The sequence below is a fragment of the Malaclemys terrapin genome, chromosome 5 (genome assembly GCF_027887155.1).
Source record: "Malaclemys terrapin pileata isolate rMalTer1 chromosome 5, rMalTer1.hap1, whole genome shotgun sequence".
Lineage (NCBI taxonomy): Eukaryota > Metazoa > Chordata > Testudines > Emydidae > Malaclemys > Malaclemys terrapin.
Window position 1 is genome coordinate 51,482,000 of NC_071509.1, and position 13,252 is coordinate 51,495,251.

Below are 13,252 nucleotides of genomic sequence, written 5' to 3' on the forward strand. Positions count from 1 at the left end.
TCGCCAGCTCCCCATCACCCCGCTGGTTGGCTTAGGTCACGTGCCTCCTCCCCACCAATAATTGCGCACTCGCGGACAGGGAGTCGCCCCGCGCCACTGTTCCCCTAAAGGTTGCCCCGCCCCCAACGCGCGGAGAGGCTAGAGCGAGGACTAGCGTGCAGAGTGCGCGTGCGAGATCTCGCGGTAACTGCCCGCCGGTATTTAAGCTCCCAGGAGGCCGGGGCTCGGTCTCTAGCCTCTCTTCCCTCCCTGGCGGGCGAGGTGGTTCCTCAGTCCTGCCTCCCTGGCTGCGGCGGGCCGCGTGGGCAGCAGGGACGGTGCGGCCTGACTCCTCCATGGGGAGCTGGGCCCGCGCAGGGTGTGGGGCGGCGGCTCTCGCGCCTCTCCCGCTGTGCCCTTCTGCTGCGCCCCGCCGCGGCCCCGGATCGCCCGTAGATACGGGAGCCGGGTGAGGCTGGCCCCGCGGGTGGCCGCTCCGGGGGCATGTCCGACGTGGCGGCAGAAATAAGGAGCTTTGTGCAGGTAGAGGCGGGGCCGCTCGCGTGAGGGGCTGACGGGTGACACGGCCGTTACCTAGAGGGCTCCGCTCCGGGCTGTACCTGCGCGCGCCTCTGATCGCTCACGGGGGGGGTGGGGCGGGTTAACGGCCCTGCTCGGCAGCGCAGGTCCGCTCTCTTCGCTTCGTCAGCACTGGCGATAGTAACGTAACCAACTCAAAATCTTCATAGACTGATCTAGCCCCGCACTTGGCTCCTCGAACAATTCATTTAACACGTTGCGGAGCAACTGCGTTGGCAAAGTATTTGGCATTTTTAATGAGGTCTAATCCTGTCTCTCTTGATCCATAAATTGCTCCACGTGCGTTAAATTACTGTGTTGTAAATACTCGAAAATCAGGTGCAATCAACTTGCACAATTAATGTTTGTTTAACAAATGGCATTTTTCTCCATGTGGACAATGAAAATTGAGTAACCCATTTCATTTACTGGTTCTTGTCCATTTGCCCAAAGGCTGTGTCTTAAACATCCCACTGCAGAGAAATTCTTAGGCAAAGCTCGCTATTGGAACTTTTTTAAAAGTTGGAAACACTTCTACTAGATTTTTTTTACTAGTTTAAAATCGTGTCACGTTTAATAGTGTTGATTGTGTGTAACTATTGCCATGTGCTTTCATCTTTACACTGCTTGAGTACCTCATGTATACTGTTACAATATGTGTCTTAAGATTCCAGTGAAAAGTTACTATGTTTTTTAAATGTGAACTTTCACTTTTTAGATATTAAATAGCCATATTAAGTGAGATAAATACAAAACTATCATCTTTGCTTATTTTATTAGTATTTTTTAATAATTATTGCAGAAACATGGCTTTTTATATTATATTTATTTAACTTACTAGGGCTGACCATGGCTTAAATGGCTGCCAGTTTAGGAAAGCAAATATTTATTTCCCTAAACTTGAACCATTGACTTTTTTGCTTTAGAATCTGACTTGATTATTAGTAGTTGGATTGTATACAAGGGATTTTATAGAATAAAACCCCAAATTATGGCCATTTGATCTCACTAATTTAAGTGATCTTATGTTGCTTGTCTATTGAAAATGTTGAATTTTAAGTATTTTTTTAAACATTGCATAGTAACATGTCCTTGTTAAAATATTGTGCAGATAAATGGTCACACCTGACTGAAATGCTCATGAAGACACCTCAGGAATGAAGAAGTGCCTCTGCTGAAAAGTAAGCAATTCTAATTGAATGAAAGTTAGTTTGCCTTGATTCCAACTTTGTGGTAGTTGGATGATAAATTAGAGGAATTTTTATGAATTACCTACAAATCACTAAATTACAGTGAGTTTGAGAATAATAAAATGTTAAAGGAATTTTGTGATTAGTAATATTTCCCCTTTTTTGCTTTGCCCTCTTAAGGCAGACTGTGCTTTAAGTGGCCAACACAGAGGGGTATAGTAATTCTCTCTCAAACCCAGAGGTGAGATTAAAACTCTTCTCTGGATCCTGTCGGGAGGAACAAACTCGTGAGGAAATCAATTTAATGTGTTACAATTCCCTTTTTGAATCAATTTGTGTGTTTTCTTCAGGTTCATTGACTTGAACCATTGGTGCTAACATCAGATTACCATACTTAGTTTTACTTTATGGTGTTAGGGAATTACTTGTGATCACATGAAGCTTTTCCTGGTTTCAGAGTCCTCAAGAATGTATTTATAATTATCAGATGCCTAGATGTACTTCATAGAACTTGCAAGACACTTTGACATGAATCTCCTTGAAGAGTGACAAATTCCCAGGTATGTAATATAAATAGGAGCATCAGATTGAGGTGGGTGGGTGGGTACATATTTTTCACCAGTTGAAGTAAATTCTAAATTTGTGTACCTAGCTGACCTTCCAAGGCGCTTCCATGGAAACTTAACTGTGTCAAGAGAATAAACACTTCAGTGTAAAATTGTCTGGGAGTCCTCTGCATAATAACTTTCTTCTGCAATGAATGTTTACTAGTAATAGCTGATAGTGGAATTATAGGTCTGAAGTGAATTAGTGACACATGACTACTCAATTCAATTTATTGGCATAAAATAAGCTATAAACTTAATAGCTTGACTTTCATTCTTGGCTCTCTAAGTTTTGCTGATTTAGCTCAACTTTAACATGCCTTTTATAGTTTAAATCCTAGTGTGGACACTCTAAAATTGAAACCTGGCTTACAGTGATTTAGCTGACCAACTTTAATTGGAAATGGCTGAGGAAATGGCTGAGGAAAGCTTGAGGCATATTGGAGGCATGACAAATATATTGCATTTATTAATTATTTTGCTGGTGATGAAACTCTTCTTTTTTTTTTTTTTAACAGGGGGAAAAAATGAACAAAACATAAGATTCAAACTTGCAGCTCCTGCTTTGATGAAAGTGTAGTAGTGATTACTGACTTCATCCATGGTCATTTAATTGTTTTCTGTAATGTATCATGTCTCAAAAAACAATAAGATAAGTAATGGCTAGGACAGCACAACAGTTGGTAGCTTCAGTTTGCATGGTTAAAATTTTGACCCAGCTTATGTTTCAGTTCTGAAATGGAATACAACTAGTGTCCTTCATCTTTGAATTTACTTTGAATAACATATTTGGGGAATTTTTATACTATATTCAACTAATAAAGAATTTTGTAGTACAATGTACCTGGCCCTTTTTTTTGCATGCAAATGCAGCAGAGGATTTGAAGCATGAAGAGGAGGAAGTGGATGAAGCTGAAACATTAGGAGATACAATTCCTATCCCTACACGTCATTGCAGATGACAGACCTTCTGAGGCATGAGTACTTCTGCTTATGCCTTGCATATCTGGGTCACAATCCAGTCAATAGGCTGCTTACACACTGAGACAAACAGGTCACTTGTGGTCTACAGATTAAGCAGGAGTCATTTATCAGGTGGGGCAGACTCCACCAATTAATGACTTGGGAGATCCCATGTAGTCAACATAAAACAATTAACAAAAAAGCCTAATTTACCATAAGACAATAAAACTACACTTCTTTTCAGGGTAGAAAGACACACAGACCTTAGTTGCCTTCTGTGCAGTTAGTTTTCTAAAACTGAAGCCACCATAATGTTTTCATAAGAGTGGTTTCGTACAGACTTGTACATAGTTAGATTACAGAAATAATTGAAGTCAAAAATAGAGAAATATTTGCATAGTGCTATCCTTAAACTTATTCCAATTACCAGCTGAAGAACTTCCTTACTTCAATCCAGCTGTTCTTTGTAGTGGCAGGCAATAGAACAGTGTGTTACAAGCCTACTCTCCCACTGTATGAAGAAGTGGGTGGAGCATGTGATTGTATTCTGCCTTCCTTCATCTCAGGGCCTTGCAATTATACTACCCAATCTAGGTAATTCAGTGGACAATGATGCATAAAAAAATTCATCTCTCATGTGTTGTGTGCAGTACAGTTTTGGAGGACTTGGCTAGATTATATACTTTTTTCTATTGGGCATGTGTTTCACTTTAACTTATATGGTATTTGTTTGAGATGAGTCTGAGCACCTGATGAATAAACTCTTAAAGAGGGGATAATGCATCTTTTTGTCAAGTCTACATTACATCCTAGATTATATGCAAAAAGAAAAGATGAAATTATCTTGAATAGTACATAAAATGTTTTTTCATGTGAAAAATAGGACAATTAGTAGATGGAGACCATACTAGAAAAAGATCTAAACTGTTGAAAGCAGTGGAGTAGAATCACCAAACTAATTCTTGAGAATTAAGACCTGAATGCTCAAAAAATAAGTTTAATTCTTAAGTTTGTGGGCTCAAAATCCAGACCTCTTCCCTACAGCATTGCTGGCAGCTTTTTGGAGCAAGTCTTCAGCATGTTAGCTAGTGCTGTCATAGTGTGCTATAATGAGAACTAAAAAAGGAGCTCTAGAAGAACTAATATTGGGTTTTACCAGCTTGGATTAGTGTGTTTTATAGCATAAGATCCAATAATCATGCAAGGAGTTGGACTTTGGAAAAAATGCCTTTAAATGTTAAACTCTAAGATACTAACTGAATGTATATAGATTTAAAATGCAAGTATTTTAAAACATATATTCCTCTCCCTTTATTTACCTACCAAGACCACAGTCTTCACCTTTTACAAATGTTTATTCTTTTACTGTGGTGAAAGCATTTCCCCCCCCCAGTTATCTGCCTCCTTTGAACCTTTTCTGCTCTCGCTACAGGACTTTATTGCTACTGCACTAATGTACAAATTTCTATACACTAATGGAATACTTATAACCAGTGTTTCTCAGTAAGCTCCACTCTATTGCTAGCTAACCCTTAACTTTTCTGTAATGACTAATGTCAAATGTAGATGATGTGGCATGAGAAGGGTGTGTAGAGGAATAGTAATATTGCAGATTCAAGGCAAACCTTTGTTTCAAAGCATATTCCTTCTACAGGGGATTGTAAGGATAAGAGTAGACAAATATTCCTTTCTAACCCAGAGAACTATTCAGAGAATGTAGTCACCTACAACTTTGTTTGTTGCTCCAAAATCATAAGTGCAAATGTAGTATTGACTACCTATTCTTGGAACTAATGCACATGTAAGTTAAATGAAACTGGCTACTTTCTATATACACAGAAAATATCTGCCAACTGCAATACATTAATTTACATGGAAACTAGTTTTTTAATTCACAGCTTTTAGAAATGGTTGACAAGTTGTACAGTATTTTGAAGTAAAACCAAAATTAGTTTTAGATTTTAAACATCAAATAGAAATGTCAATTATATAGTGAGCACTTTTAGTGTTCTGGAAAATTACTTTACAATAAATTAATAGAATTATGGTATAAAGTAGTTAGACCCTTCCATGTTACATCCATAAGGTTTATATTTTGTAAGAAGTGCTCTGCATAGATTGAGGTTTTGAAGTGGTGATGTTTAAAAGTATAATAAAAATTGATTGGAAAAAACAGATGACTGCAGTGAACATCCAGTATCTTAGACAATTTACTCATTTAATCTTGGAGTAATTGAGATTCATGGAAAGCTGGCAAAAATATTGTATTAAAAATAATGGAATAAACACACTTTTTTTTGGTACATTTACACAAACAAAAGGAGTCCATCACTTATTCCTATTAAAAAAAAATTATAACCCCCACTGTGATTAACTAAGTGGGATTAATTATATTTTTATGACACCTTTAACATGTAGCGCAACAAAGTATTATATTATACAGATATTGTGACATCCAGGAATAAGTAGCTGGAGCAAATGCAATCAATGAGAGGAAACATAAAAATTGTTGGACTATGTAGGCTGTGATTCTGCAGGCAGATCCTTGCAGCTGTATAGTGCACCAGTGACTAGATGTGCAGGTATCAGATTTTGAAAACAGCCAGTAAGTATAGTTTGTGCACCTGAAGTCATTACTGCACCTCCCCCTCTTTCCTCTGCACTCTGCTTGTCTCCTGTTTTGAATCTGGTTGGTGACTGCAAATTTAGGTTAGCACTGACTGCTCAAGCATCAGCTCCTGCTTTGAGTGGAATTGACTAAACATACAAGATTGCTGTGAAATTTATTTAGCAGGTGTTTCTCCAAGTCCAGTTTTAGGAGCTAATTGTCAATCAAATAGACATTGAGAAAATGATAGTTTAACATCCATTGTGTGTGCTGGCAGCCCACTAATGAATGAAAGCCACTGTCAGCTGGCCCACTTTCTTTAAATCAGTGGTGGTTACCACCAGTTTGAGAATCACTGATAAAAAACAAAAAGGGTAGATTAAGGAATTGCATTTCTTTAGCCTCATTAACAATGCTCTTAATCTTTAAAAAAAGAACTTTTTAAAGGAGGTACCCTAAATGGTAGTTCATGCATGCCAGAGGTTTTTGCTTAATCTGGCAGTATACTTGATACTGCCTTTTGATCAACAAGAAAAATACAAAACTTTTGAGCAACTTATTCATCAGACTAATCAATCAGGCAACCATTTAGTTCTGAGCTCTGACAAATACTGTATTGACAACTCAGTTCCATAACGGGGCTCAACCTGCTGTTTTTATTAGGGATGGCCAGAGCTGAGAAGTGTGAGCTGTCTTAGGTATGGTGTCCTGGTTCAAGTCTCAGAGTAACAGCCGTGTTAGTCTGTATCCGCAAAAAGAAGAACAGGAGTACTTGTGGCACCTTAGAGACTAACAAATTTATTAGAGCATAAGCTTTCGTGGACTACAGCCCACTTCTTCGGATGCATCCGAAGAAGTGGGCTGTAGTCCACGAAAGCTTATGCTCTAATAAATTTGTTAGTCTCTAAGGTGCCACAAGTACTCCTGTTCTTCTTTTTTTGGTTCAAGTCTGTCATTAGTGTTGATTTTTAATGACTGTATGAAAGTAATAAAATATTTTGAATAATATATTCAGTCAGTTTAGTTTTAAACTTTTATAACCTACTGAGGATGGTCCAGTTCCTCCTACAGATGGATGAATGTTGCATGAGTGTGAATTGTCTTTTTTAGACTTGTAATATACAAATTTGTAGGCATGTTTCCAAAAGGAAAGTATACCCCTACATACCGCATGTTATGGCATTTCTGTGATTTAGTCATTACAGTAATACTTAAATTAGTCCACCAGTTAGTTTTATTCACATTGGATACTTTTTGAATTCCAGATAATGGATATAATAGGGAACTAGTTCCACAATATTTCAAATCATTCCACACATCTCAGTCCAGACTCTGCTTCTTGGCTTCTCTTTCGCACTAAGGAAAAAGATACAAAGCCATGAGGCTTATGATTGTTGTTGACACTATGCTCATTTGGGTATCTCAGTATCAGCATATAAACCCTCTTCAAAGCCAGTGTTTTGGGGGGGTGTTGGCATCTTGATGTCAAGTGCCTATGTTGACTGACTTTTGCTCCTGACCCTGATGTCAAGTTATTCTGGATGTTTTCAGAATCTGATGCCTGCACACTAGATGCTTTGGCATTGGGTGTGTCGGCAGTGAGCTTTTCTATGTTATTGCTGTGGCATCGGATATGTGAGCCTCAGGCATTGAGTAGTTGGGTCCAAGTGTTGACTACTACCTATGTCATCTCTACCATTAAGATAAGCACTGGCCATGGATTGAGCCCCATTAGAAGTTTCTCTTTTTGTACCTCTTCTTAGTCCTATTCTTCCTTGGGCCTGAGTAGAGGAACCTCTTGTGTTTCTGCATTCTATTGGTAAAATTTTCAAAAGTGCCTAACTCCCGTTGCTTCTAAGTCACTTCTGAAAATTTAGCCTATACCTGAGTCCTGCAGTCTTTATTAAAGTAAGATTCCTCAGACTTTAGGTCTGGGGACTACTTATTAATCACTTAAAGCAGGGAGCCTTGCAGGGAATGCTTGAAGAATGCGTGGTTACTTACCATAGTAACTCTTGTTCTTTGAGATGATTGGTTGCATTGATTCACCCTACCTGCCATGCTTCCCCACTATTTAATAATCTTTCAAGAGATGCTTGAGTTTGTAGAAGGAACAGAGTGGTGTTTGGGCTGTAAAGACATAGGCAGTTGCGCAAGACTTGTCCACTTGTCTGGCCTGTACCATGGCAATGCCCATAGAACCACTGTTTCTGTGGTAGGAAAATGTCCCTTTTGCATATATATATTAGATAAAAAATATATATAATGGTTTGTTCTACATCTTTTTACATTTCATTTCAGAAGCAGCTAACAGTTGATGCTTTAACAAATCAGTCCTTCACTTTTCTTTGTATTGACAAGCAAAGGCTAGAGGCTGAGTGACATTAACTGAAATGTACTGCCATGAAGCTTTTTCTGTTTAGAGGTCTTTGAAGTAAAGATCAGAAATTATTCTCTCACACACATATGCTTCTAATGTTTTCAAGTGGTATTGCTCTGATACAACATATATAAACACTGAACATAAAAAGTATGATTGTTTTCAGCATTATCTAATTAAATGAGAAATCTGAAGAATGAACAGAATGATTTGCTACTTCCAGATTAATTATGTGTCTATAAATGTATTGTAAAACTCACCACAAGGTTAATTAGCTGTAACTCATGGCATTGATCCTAATAAATACCAACAATTTTAACCTGTTCAAAATGCAGCTCATAAAGAACTTGCCCTGCTGTACCTATTGAAAAGCTGTGAGGCTAGCGAGTGCAAGCCCACCTTGCCCCGCTATAGTTGAAGGTAACATAATTATTGAAAATGCAATTTATGGAAACTGTTACTCAAATCCTGAAGTAACTTAATTTAAGTGAAATTAACAATAGTTATATATACTAGCCAAAAGTCTATGTTAAGAATGAGAGTACATATTAATAATTTAAGAGTAATTGACATTCTTGGCAATGAAAGTCTGCAGATCCATTACAAGGGGTTTTTCACCTGCTTGCAGTTCCTTAGAAGCAGAACCAGACTTGTAAATCAATGCAGAGTGGGACTAGCCACACCCCTGAAGCCCTTATCAGTTCAGTCTGCCTCCAGCAACTGTAGGCAGGCCTAATTCACCCTGCTGCTCAGAGCATCCCCAAAAGGAGATCTTGTTCCTAAATTTCAGCTCATTGGATTCCAAGTTTGGGGTTGTGCAGCAAGTTTATTGGAAACCCCTCTTCAGCTACTAAGGTTGCAGGCTGTAGCAGTTTCTAGCACAGCATATCTAGGCAAACCTCTCTGACATCAGCCAGGAAATCAGAGGAATAGAGAAGTAATCAGGAAAGGCCCTAGAAACACCCAGGCTACCTTCAGCCTGCCGATTACCAGATTATCTAACCCACACAAGCCACCATGCTCACCCACCATGCTACCCCCTTCCACCTCAACTGCTCACCCCACAAGCCACCACATCCCATTGACTGCCAGCTAGACTACCTAGGGTGACCAGACAGCAAATGTGAAAAATCAGGATGGGGTGGGAGGTAAGAGGAGCCTATATAAGAAAAAGACCCCAAAATCAGGATTGTCCCTATAAAATCAGGACATGTGATCACTCTAAGACTACCTGGCCTCTGCTCATCCTGTAAGCCACGATGCCCTTCTGACTGAGCTATCCACTGAACAAGCCCACTGTACCCTGCTGAGGGAGCCATCCAGCCTCCACACACTACAAGCCACTACACCCCATAGTTGGCCATGGAGAGAGGAGAGTGAGAGCAGCCCAGATCTGGAGAAACAAGCAGATGGTAAGGGACCTCTTGGTCCACCATTTACTTCCATAATAGAGGTGGGGGAACTGGATAGAGGTATGGGTCAGCTCTTATGTAATCTGCCTTGCTTTCTGTGGGATTCAGTGAGACAAAATGGTTGCTCAGTGTTAAGGCTTCCCCTGCCCATCACTCTACCAAGGCCTCTGGGAGCATCTCTAAAATTCAAAGAGCCAGCTAGGGTTCATCTCAAAGACTGAATGCTCTCAAGTGTTACATTTTACTGGACAAGAAAAGCGAGGTCCTAGACTTAACTTGATGGCATTTGTCTGTAGGCCTCTGGATGCATATCTCCCACCTAGCTGCACCCAGATCTAAATAATGCTTATTTCTCAATGTAAGGGTAGATCGCATGTTTCTAGCAGTTTCTTCTCCAATGAGTGTGTGTGTGTTTGTGTGTGTATATATATGTGTATGAGCATAAAAACACTTAAGTATGTCGCAAAAACACTGTTGGAACCTGATTTGTAAGTGTGTTGGGTGGGAACTCAAGCCATGTTACGAGCATATTTGGCTATAACTATGTTTGAAAATTGTTTCAAATATGGTTACAAGCCCCAGCATGGACAGGTTCTAAAACACCTGGACACCTTCTCTTGCTTGGTGATTTCTCTGATCTGTGTTTGCAAACCTACAACCCTCCTAGATGCTTCCCAACTCACAGTGGATTCTCACCCAAACACCAACATCCCCATCCTGCAGTACCATGCCTTCTGGTGGCTTTGCCACCCAGTGTTGGTGTATGCTCCACCCCATCCAGTGGCCTGAGTGATTCTAGGTGCATGCTTCCCAGCACCTGGTAGCCTTATGGACCTGTGGCTGCAGGCACTTCACCCTCTGATCCTCCCCAACCAGTTATGGCAGGTGCCCCTCCTGTACAGTGGCCTCCGCTTCCACAAGAGAAGAATGTTGCTCCCCTTCTCATCTTCCCATCCTGCAGTGGGAGGAATCTCACCTATTTCTGTGTCCTAGTTGTTTCTCTGCTTAACCCTTTGTATCCTATGATCCAATGTCTTCATGGATTCTGGGTGGTAGGCAGCCTTTGCTGGCTATGCTGGGGCTTTGCTGATAATGATGAGTGTACCTCAGCAGTTCAGGGGCTTCTCCCTGTCCAGAGGAATCTTCCATTCCTGTCAGTGCCAGCTACAGGCTGTGCTGCCCCTGGAACTGCTAACTGAGGGATGGGGAGAATAAGGAGGTAGCCAGCCAGCAACTCTCATGCCTCTAAGATTTTCTGGTGCAGGGTGAGCTCCTCTCAGTTTTCTGCAATCCCAAATCTATACCAAGACAGGAAGGGCTGGAACATCTTCCGTCTGGTGACACGAGAGGTATGGCTCTTAAAGATGAGAGCCCCTAGATGCCATCAAATCCACCTTCAGCTCTCTGTTCAGAGAGCTCATTCCAATGAGCACTATGGAATGGGAAGTTGCAGAAGTAATCATTTCCTTGTCCCAGCTCACAAGTCTGACTCTGTATTGAAAGGATGGCATAGAGAATTGACACCCTCTGCTGGCCTTTACTTGGCTGCATGATCATGACTTCTGGAACAGGGGCTGAGTGCTTTGTCTTCTCTTGCCATCTCTGTCTCAAGAGTTCTCCTGTCCCCAACCAGACATCTCTGGGATAAGTGGCTCTTGTAAGATTCAAATTCCCCATTGTGGCTCTGAGCTTCATCGTGGAAATGGATTTGGGGAGCTTTCCTTCCTCTCTCTATGCACTGTGTGTATACCCTTCCCCACATTGGGAAGTGACAGATGAATGCTGTGCATATATTCAGTCAGCACTAAGCAGAGAGATCAGAACATAGGAATTGTGATACTGGATCTCAGTGAGCTGCTTTTTCAAGAACAGAGTTCCCCTTCACTCAGCTGCCAGTGCACTCGCCCTCTGGAGCAGGGGCCAGGGAAGAAGGTAGCTTGGTTTGTTTGCTTGTAAGGCTGATGGACCTTTTTCCTCCTCCTTTCTTCTGAGTGACCCAGCATGGGCTCCAGGGTCCTTCCCAGGTGGGTATGGAGCCTAGGGCAGCTTGAGGTTAGCGTCACTGCCGTGACACAAGTCAAATTCCCTTGGCATTTTGCTGATGAAGATATCCCAGGAACCACTAGCCCCAGAAGGTCATGTGACACATGTATGTAGAATTCTTGGTGGTTTGTCCGTGCTACAAGCCCCTTAGCCAGCTACAGGATTGAGGTGGCAATGTGGCAAAGAAATGATAATCATTCACCCTAGCAAATCATGGTGCTTTAGAAAAATGTCTGCTCTAAAGTCACAGGGATCAGTGGACAGGGTGGATAGACCATTGGAAATGGCACCACCATCATTTCCCTGCTATGTTTTACCAGGAATGCTAACTAAAGGAATTGCACCCCTAATGAGACATATTGGTAACTTCGTGTAATCATCTTCCCTTCGGTTGGGTTGCCAGAGTGATACATCAGCTTGTTTTCAGACCCAGTACTTCATAGTATGCCAGGTATACCATGACTCAGGTTAAAGGTACTTCAGCTAGTAGGTCCCAATAAGCACTTGAACTGCCTCCAGAGATCACACTCCAGTCCAAGGCCCCTCAGAATCCTTGACTCACTCCTCATCAGCCATCCTTCCAATTGCCCTGGAACGATCTTCCCTTTAACTGACCTATGAATACGCAGCATTATTAGAATCTCATGGTTACCACTTAGCCTCAGAAATACCAAACCACTCATTTATTACCAGACAAAAAGCTATGGTCAGATGGAATTGAGGCTGAGCGTATGTATCAGTAACTTAGGGTAGAAAACACTCTGCGGATGTTGTAATTATCCCCAAAGCAAGCATTATAAAATGAGGACATTTAGAGATAAGGTTAAAAGTGTGACTGTCTTTCAAGAAGGCTTAATTCATGTACTCTTTTATTTTTGGGGAGTCATCAGATGATGCTGTTGCAGATGGTCTTGCTGCTACTAGCATTTATGTGAATGTATAGGCATTAGATCTTGGGTAATTGCTTATTGTTACCTGGGGTGCAGTTCTTTTAAGAAGCTGAGTATATTCCCTGTAAAGCTTGTTTCCTGCTTGGATTTCTCTTTCTAAATAACTTTCTTAGGCCTAGAGCTGCTGCCTGCAGGTTATGCCCACACAAACAGGCAAAGCATAACATTTCATGGCCAAATTGAGAATCAAAGTGATCACTGATGAGAACACACTGTATGGAGTATTTAAGATTGGTTTTGCTCAGTGAAATGTACGGAAAGGCTGAAGCAAGGTGTATAGCCACTTTCAAAATACCGTGTGTGTTTAGTGTCATTAGAGAAAAAATAAAGAATGGTCCTTGAATCAAACCCTTTAACTGTAAGTAAAAAGCAGGCAGACCTTTTTAAAGTTAAGAATAATGAAAGCAGCTCAGTTACAAGATGATGTCCTGAAGAAACTCTAAGAAAGTTCTGAGGAAGAGAAGGAAAAAAAAAATCTTACCTGATAATGCACAGTCACTGTAGCGGGAGATGCTGCTATTACAGTATTAGTTCTGTAGTTCT

At 40.9% G+C, this 13,252-nt stretch overlaps 1 long non-coding RNA gene and 1 other non-coding gene across 3 annotated transcripts; both read left to right on the forward strand.

Moving 5' to 3' along the window:
- Nucleotides 1-222: 222 nt before the first annotated feature.
- LOC128838444 (uncharacterized) lies at nucleotides 223-3,194 on the forward strand. 2 transcript variants are annotated; one of them, XR_008445184.1, is made up of 4 exons: nucleotides 223-522; nucleotides 1,670-1,739; nucleotides 2,206-2,308; nucleotides 2,872-3,194. It is a non-coding gene; the product is annotated as an uncharacterized LOC128838444 (long non-coding RNA). The 2 variants fall into 2 exon arrangements; XR_008445183.1 differs by having other exon boundaries at nucleotides 229-522; nucleotides 2,236-2,308.
- On the forward strand, nucleotides 1,916-2,033 carry LOC128838767 (small nucleolar RNA SNORA26). The gene has a single exon (XR_008445269.1). It is a non-coding gene; the product is annotated as a small nucleolar RNA SNORA26 (small nucleolar RNA).
- Nucleotides 3,195-13,252: the final 10,058 nt, after the last annotated feature.